Here is a 7,520-nt window from a genome sequence, read left to right on the forward strand (position 1 = left end):
GGCAGAATGAGTTTAATTCACCCACAGAAGTTAATGCTCCTTACAGAATGATATTTTTCCATGGTCTGAGAATACATGGTATGCAATTATTACTGATATTTCAATAACTTAAGACTTTAAACATCCAACCACTTTTCTTCATAATGAAATCTTAGTTTCATTCGTTATGTAGCCTAGCATACTATATATAGTATGTACATGTAGCACAGTAATTCTTAATTTGAATTTGATTTTCTCTGGTACAGATATGTTCCTTCAGTTTTTATTCTGATAGGGTCAAATTGGCAACCAATAAATCAATGTAAGAAATCCATTACTCACACTATGTTTCCTTCAGGGGTCTGAATTGTTCTAAAATTTCTCCTTTGGGTTTCTTTGGAATCATTTTGCTATAAAATAGCTTTGGTTTGATTCGAGGAATGATTTTAGTAACAGAAAGTATTTATTGCAGAGTGGCTGCCTATGAGAACTGTAGGACTTTCACAGGTTTGGATCCACAGGGTAAGAACAAGAATATTTCATAGTAATTTTCAAGAATATTAATTTCATTCAGCAGTCCTTTGGGGAGCCATTTTTCATTTTATTTTAAAATCTTGGTAAATGGAGGCAAGTTACTCTCCAGAGACAGATAAAAGCATCAGGAAGCCTAAATCTAATTGAGAAACTACTTCAAACCCATATTTTACATAAAACTTAATTGCCAGCACTTATCCATGGGAAGAATTATGTTGCCAAGTTAGTTTTAATCATTACAGGTTGAATCTGTAAGACCTGAATTTTTTTTCCGTTTGCTTTGATATCACATATTTTGGGTTTAATTGAAAGAACTGATTATTATTATTATTATTATTATTATTATTACTATTGTATTACTTTAGGCACTCAAAGTGATGACAAAATTTCCGGAGATATTTTATTCCACTTAAGAGGGTGCATTGACTTGTTAAATGGGCCACAACTGGAAATCCGGAGAGTGATTAGTGGTTTGAAGCCTGTGGTAAAGCAAGAGAGGAGAAAAGGATCTGTAGGCCTGAAGAGGATGTAAAAGACTCAATAGGTCGAAACTATTCTCCTGTGAAATAAAATGTTACCTGTGGGAAGTGGCGCTGTTTTTTCAGTTCAGATTGTACACCATTTCCTGACTATTTCACGGTGTTTTCACATTTTTACCTCTACATTATTTATAGAATATTTATAAAATATATGAAAGGTGTAAAGAAAATACTGAATCAAACACCATTGTATGTCCTTGTATCCTCCATTTAATTTAAATGAAGCAAAACGGCTCTTTTGAGGCAGAGGGGGCGTTTTTGGCGGAGGTGGTAGAAATCTGTTCCATTCAGTGGGTAGACAGGGTAGACTGTCAAGGGAAGAAAAGACCGCTTAGAGAGCTTTTGACTGTGGGCAAAAAAAAATAACGTCTGCATTTTATGCTTATTTTCCATACTTTTCTTTATAGTTTGTCATTTATGTTTTATCCTTAAACAAGAGGTTGTTCAGTTATGCATATTTTAGAATCTTTGATAAATGGAATCATACTGTGTTAACCTTCTTCCACTTAAAATTATGGTGCTAAGGTTTATTCATGTTGTTAAATGTAGCCATAATTTAATCAATTAATTGCGGTAGTGTTGCACTGTATGCATATACCACACCTTGCAATTACGGGTCTGCATTTTTCTTCCTTGCTAGAAAGACCTTTTTAAAGGTGGATAAAAAGTCTTGCTTATCTTTGTCAAATTGGCATTGGTTTGGTCACAATTGTTGGTATAAAGAGAGTGTTAAATAAATGCTTGTCTAATGGTAACTTTGTGAAAGGGCAGTAAAAAATGTGAAAAAGTTTTCTTTTTTTGAGACCCTAAAATATAATTTAGACATTCTTACCTCTAGTCTAATTACAGGGCAATCCTCAAAGCAAAATTCTGGAGACATTACTTCTCAACATAAAATGAATTTGTATTTTCTGGGTTTAAAGTCTCAATTTTCTGGGCCTATAGTCTCTGATAAGCATAGAATTAGATACTTTGTTTTCTCATTTAAATGGATATGTTCTTATATAGTAAAATTGAAAAAGAAGGTGAAGGTTAGTCTTAAACTGTTTGTACTGTTTTCTCAGGGAGATTAGCTAACATGATGTTGCATAATCTAAGCAATTAAATGCCTTAGCAACATGACAGATAATTAGCTACTCTACAGAACAGGTGATTTTTCAGGTTTGTTCTTTGCATAAAGGAAAAATAAAAACACCTCAGGTGTTTTTTTATTGTTTATTTCAGAATTGCTCTCCCTTATTGTTGGAAGAGGGATGTAAAAGAGATTGGGTTGATTTTAGGGCTTTGTGGTTATCACAGACAGTCTGAAAATCATCCCCTTTATTTAATACTATGGATTTTGTTATGTTACCCTCTCCCCAGGAAGTACCACATTGTCAATATATTTTATTAATCTCAAAAAATAAGAAACCATGTTTTATAATCTCTTTTTCTGTGAGCAATCCTTATAGCTTCTTTTCAGTTAGACCCATTGAGTTAAAATTTAAGATTTAAAATAATGCTTCCAAATTTGTGAGCTGTTGATTCTTAGGGAGCTGAAGCATTAGTGCCAGAGTCATAAAATATATATATATATATATATATATCTATATATATATATATATATATATATATGTAGGTACAATCACATTTAATAAAATAAAAATAAAATGTTAAGTTCTACCTTAATGTATTAAAGTCATTTCTCATCTATTTTTATTTAACTCTATTTTATTTTATTGCATTTATTTTTTAATCCTTACTCAAGGATATTTTTCTATTGATTTGTTTTAGATAGAGTGGGAGGGAGAAAGGGAGGGAGGGAGAGGAGGGAGAGAGAGATGAGAGAAAGAGAGAGAGAAAGAGAGATCAATGTGAGAGAGACACATTGATTGGCTGCCTCTTGGACCCTGATGGGGACCAAGGATCAAACCTGCATCTGAGGTACATGCCCTTGACTAGGAATTGAACCCACAACTCTTTGGTCCATGGGCTGACGCTCTAACTGCTGAGTCAAACCTGCGAGGGCTAACTTTATTTTATTTTTGTTAAATATGTGTATAGTATGTGCACATAGTTTTTAAAACTCAGTGTGCTTATACTGGAAACAAAAAGACCTCTGTTTCAGCCTTGTATACCCCTAGTTCTGCCTTTTCATAGGCAATTACTTCAGTTTGTAGTTACTTCTTCTGGTATTCATCTTGTAATTTCTAAATAATATGCATATGCTACTCTTTCTCAATTTTTTAGTTTTATACATTACTCATTGATGTCTAAGTAAGGAAGCCAAGGATTTAGCCCTCTTCTCCTTTGAGCATCTGCACAAATTCTATTTTGTATTTATATATTTTAATCCCCCCTCAAGAATATTTTTCCATTGATTTTCAGATAGAGTGGGAGGGAGAGAGAGAAACATCAATGAGAGAGAAACACATCAATTGGTTGCCTCCTGCACAACACTGACCAGGGCCAGGGATGGAACTGCAACCAAGGTATGTGCCTTTGACCAGAATTGAATCTGGTACTCTTTGGTCTGCAGGCCAACACTCTAACCACTGAGCCAAACCAGGCAGGGCAATCTGAACAATTTTTAAAAAGTAATCAGATTTTATATTATTAGGACCAAGTAAATAGTAACTGTAGCTGAGCCATATGATGATATGTATGATGTTATTTTTCCTTTTTTTTTTTTAATCCTCACCTGAGGACATTTTTCCATTTTTTGTACAGATAGAGTGGGAGGGAGAGAGAGGAAGAGAGAGAGAGAGAGAAACATCGACATGAAAGGGACATATCGAGTGGCTGCCACCCGCACGACCAACCAGGGCCGGGGACAAACTGCAACCGAGGTACATGCCCTTAGCGGGAACTGAACCCGGGTTTCTCCGGACCGCAGGCCGACGCTCTAACCACTGAGCCAAACTGGCCAGGGCTATTTTTCCATTTTTGAACAATATGTTTTGTTTTGCCTTTTGTGGGGGGGAATTAATACTTATGGTTTTGGAGTATTATTTAATTAACTCTGTACTTACCACTAATACTACATTCCTAATTTCTCTACCAGAAGTGTGTACCTGATATTCAAAACATTAGATAATCTTTAGTGTCAAATGTCCATCATTTGTCATCATCTGTTGTCAGTTCCAATCTGGACTAGTTGTTCTTCTAAACTGCTGTACTCCTGATATCATGCCTGCCTCCTCCTTCATCCTTGAAATCATGTATATTGAATTTTGTTTCTTGGTGCTCAGGAGGTAAAATTTTTGAGATCTTGCATGTGGAAGATGTCCTCATTCTATACTCAATAATAATCAATAGTTGGGTTAGGTATAGTAGTTTAGTTTAGATCTCACTTTACTAAGAAGTTTTATAGTCATTGCTACATTTTTTAATTTGCATTTCATCTTACCTGATACAATTCTGATTTCCATTCCATTGTATGTGCTTTGTCTTTTGTTTGTTTTTTCCTCTCTGGAAGGTTTAAGATCCTATATTTGTTCCTAGTGTTCTTTTCATATTGAAGTAATTTGATATGACTCTTTTTTAAAAAAATATGTTTTTATTGATTTTTTTGAGAGAGGAAAGAAGAGAGAGAGAGAAACATGGATGTGAGAGAGAAACATCAATTGGCTGCCTCCTGCACTCCCACTCCTTGCTGGGGATCAAGCGCAAAACTTGGTCATGTGCCCTGACTGGGAATTGAACTGGGACCTCTCAGTCTATGGGAGGATGCTCAATCCACTGAGCTACACCAGCCAGGCTTGATATGACTCTTTTGAATTCATTGTTCAGTATACTTTGTGGGCCCTTTAAATATATGTCTTTAGCAATTTCTCTGAGTAAAATTATTGTAAAAATTCATCTTCATTTTATCTAGTCTTCTTTTCTGGACACCTCATTTATGGGACATCTTATTTATGGGGTTGATTGATTGATTCTCTAATTTTTCCATTTGTCTTTTCTATTTCCAAACTTCTCTGGAAAATTTGTTTAATGTTATCTTTTAATTCTTTTAATTTGGCTATCACATTTTAAAATTCTAAGAAATATAAATTTTTGTTTTGTGCTTTCATTTCATGGATGCAATACCTTTGCTTATCTATCAGAAACTATTAATTATAATTATAGTTCTTTCAAAATTTTTCTATTCCCTGCATTGTCTCTGTTTTTCTCCTACTTCCTTTCCCCCTAAAGATAGTGTTTTGTTATGTCTTTCATATAAGAGGCTCTCCTCAAATTTCTAGTTACCTTATAATCTTAGGCTTTATTTTATATTTTTGTTTTTATTTTTATTAGCATTTATTTGATACTGTATTTACTCTTGGGCCATAAGTTTTTGTTTCTTCAGTTACTTCTGAGATATCCTTTTCTTCCCTGCAACCTCGTCTTCTGGTTTAGGAACATTCTGCTCCTTTTCAGTAAAAATCCTCTCAGTGTAGCAGGGAGAGCTCATGTGTGGGCTAATCTGCCCAGGAGCTCTGTAATTTGTGCTTCACATCCTGGGAGCTTTGTTTTACCTGGATGTGCTCAAAGACCAGAGAATCTACTTCTAAACCTGTAAGTTCAGCATTCCTCTCTGCATTTTCTAAGCAGGTGTAGCAAACATGCGGCACTCTCTTTGGGCCGACCCTGCCTCCAGCCACACTGTGTGGCCAGGGCACAACTTCCAGCTCCACCATTGTAATGGCGCAGTGGCATACTTTGCTTCTGTAAAGTGACATCCTTCAGACATCTGGTAGTTTTTTGGATATGCATACACTGATGGCCAGGGCAGTTTCACAAGGGTTTTTAAAGTGAACACAAAGATTTGAATCTCTTGATTTGCATGATTTTGTGGGTTTTTCTGGAACAAGTGAATACTGAGTCATTTTCAGAGATCACCTCAGGCTGCTTACATGAAGAGGAAGAGGCTTTCTTTTGTATTTAAAAGATAAATCAAAAAGAGGATTGGAAGCTTTGTGTGTATGGGAGGAATTTATCCATGGTGACCTTTATTGCAGGTGAGTAGGTGAGGTCCTGGACAATTTGTTGAGGTCCCCTAAAGTCAGTCACTTTAGACCTTTCTTCTTGGACAGGTCACTAACTCCTGTTGATTCCTTCAATCCTTTCCCTGCAGAATATTCCTAGTTGGCATGCGGGGTTTCTAGTAGGTGGGCATCTTAGCAGTTATTATGATGACTTAACATGTTAAACCCCATTTTTGCCTCTCATTCATCAGTGACTGGTATCCTTGACTCCAAACTTTTCCCATTTAACTTCTCCAGAGTGTAAGTATTTTCTGTTGGTCTGGGAAAGATTAGTCACCTTGCTGTTTGGGTCAGAAGAGGAGTCTTAGTGTCCCTTATTTAGTCTTCCTTTTGTCAGTTTCACCTGAAATTTTGACTTTCTAGGATATTTGGTACCTGCAATTTCTTGGTTTTGAATAGACTCATTTTGCATATCTTTGATTTACTATCCCTCCCTGCCCATAGGGAATTAGTTTTCAGATTTCTCCACTGTATTAGGTTAGTTTTCATGCCTCCATCCATTCTTCTGGATTTTACCCTAGATTTATTTTTTTTGGTCATTTGTCATATGCTCCATTTCTTTTTCATGTGGACATACACCTTTCTTACATCTTTACTGACATTATATGAAGGTACTTAAAGTGAATAAAGATAAGTGGCTCTTCAATTTATTTTGTTTGTTTCACTATATTTTCTTTATCTGTTAAAATTAAAAATATTGTGGCTATTAATTGTCAAGGCATTTGTAAATTTATAGGGTAGTTTGTTGATGTCATAAAATGATGTCTAGTCATCTGCTGGCCGGCAAGAAGTGAAAACTTCTGGTAAGGTCTTTTGTTTTTGTGTCTTTACAATACAAGTAACTATGATTGCATTCTTATAGTCATGAGAGAAGAAAACACATTTATCAATTTAGCATCACAGGATGTAGAGTCAGTTTTCAAAACTTTTTATTTATTTATTTATCCTCACCTGAGGACATTTTTTGATATTTTATTCAGATGGAGTGTGAGGGAGAGAGAGAGTGAGAAACATCGACGTAAAAGGGACACATCGAGTGGCTGCCACACGCGCAACCCAACCAGGACCGGGGACAAACCGCAACCGAGGTACATGCCCTTAGCAGGAACCAAACCCGGGTCTCTCTGTACCACAGGCCGACGCTCTAACCGCTGAGCCAAACCGGCCAGGGCAGTTTTCAAAACTTTTAAAGCAAACAATTTTTTTTCTAAAATTTGTGCTGTTCCTTTGAATACTTACTGAAGCTCTTGACTACTTCCTATGTTTTCTGAATTCCACAGTCCCCAGAAAACAAGATTAAAGGGCACAAACAGCTCTTTATTGTCAAATACAATTAAATACAAGTAAAAGGAGGAAGAAAAGTGGAACTACAGTTTTTAGGTCATTGCTTAATTTTCTCAAGAATGTATTTCCCTTTGGTCTCTTTCATATGGGTATATGTGATTTTGTGTACCTCATTCTC

The 7,520-nt window shown here is 35.7% G+C and overlaps 1 pseudogene; it reads right to left on the reverse strand.

The window, feature by feature from the left end:
* Positions 1 to 5,346: 5,346 nt before the first annotated feature.
* On the reverse strand, positions 5,347 to 5,899 carry LOC118624725 (annotated as a pseudogene).
* Between the last annotated feature and the right edge of the window lie 1,621 nt (positions 5,900 to 7,520).

This window comes from Molossus molossus, unplaced genomic scaffold, assembly GCF_014108415.1.
Source record: "Molossus molossus isolate mMolMol1 unplaced genomic scaffold, mMolMol1.p scaffold_m16_p_10, whole genome shotgun sequence".
NCBI lineage: Eukaryota > Metazoa > Chordata > Mammalia > Chiroptera > Molossidae > Molossus > Molossus molossus.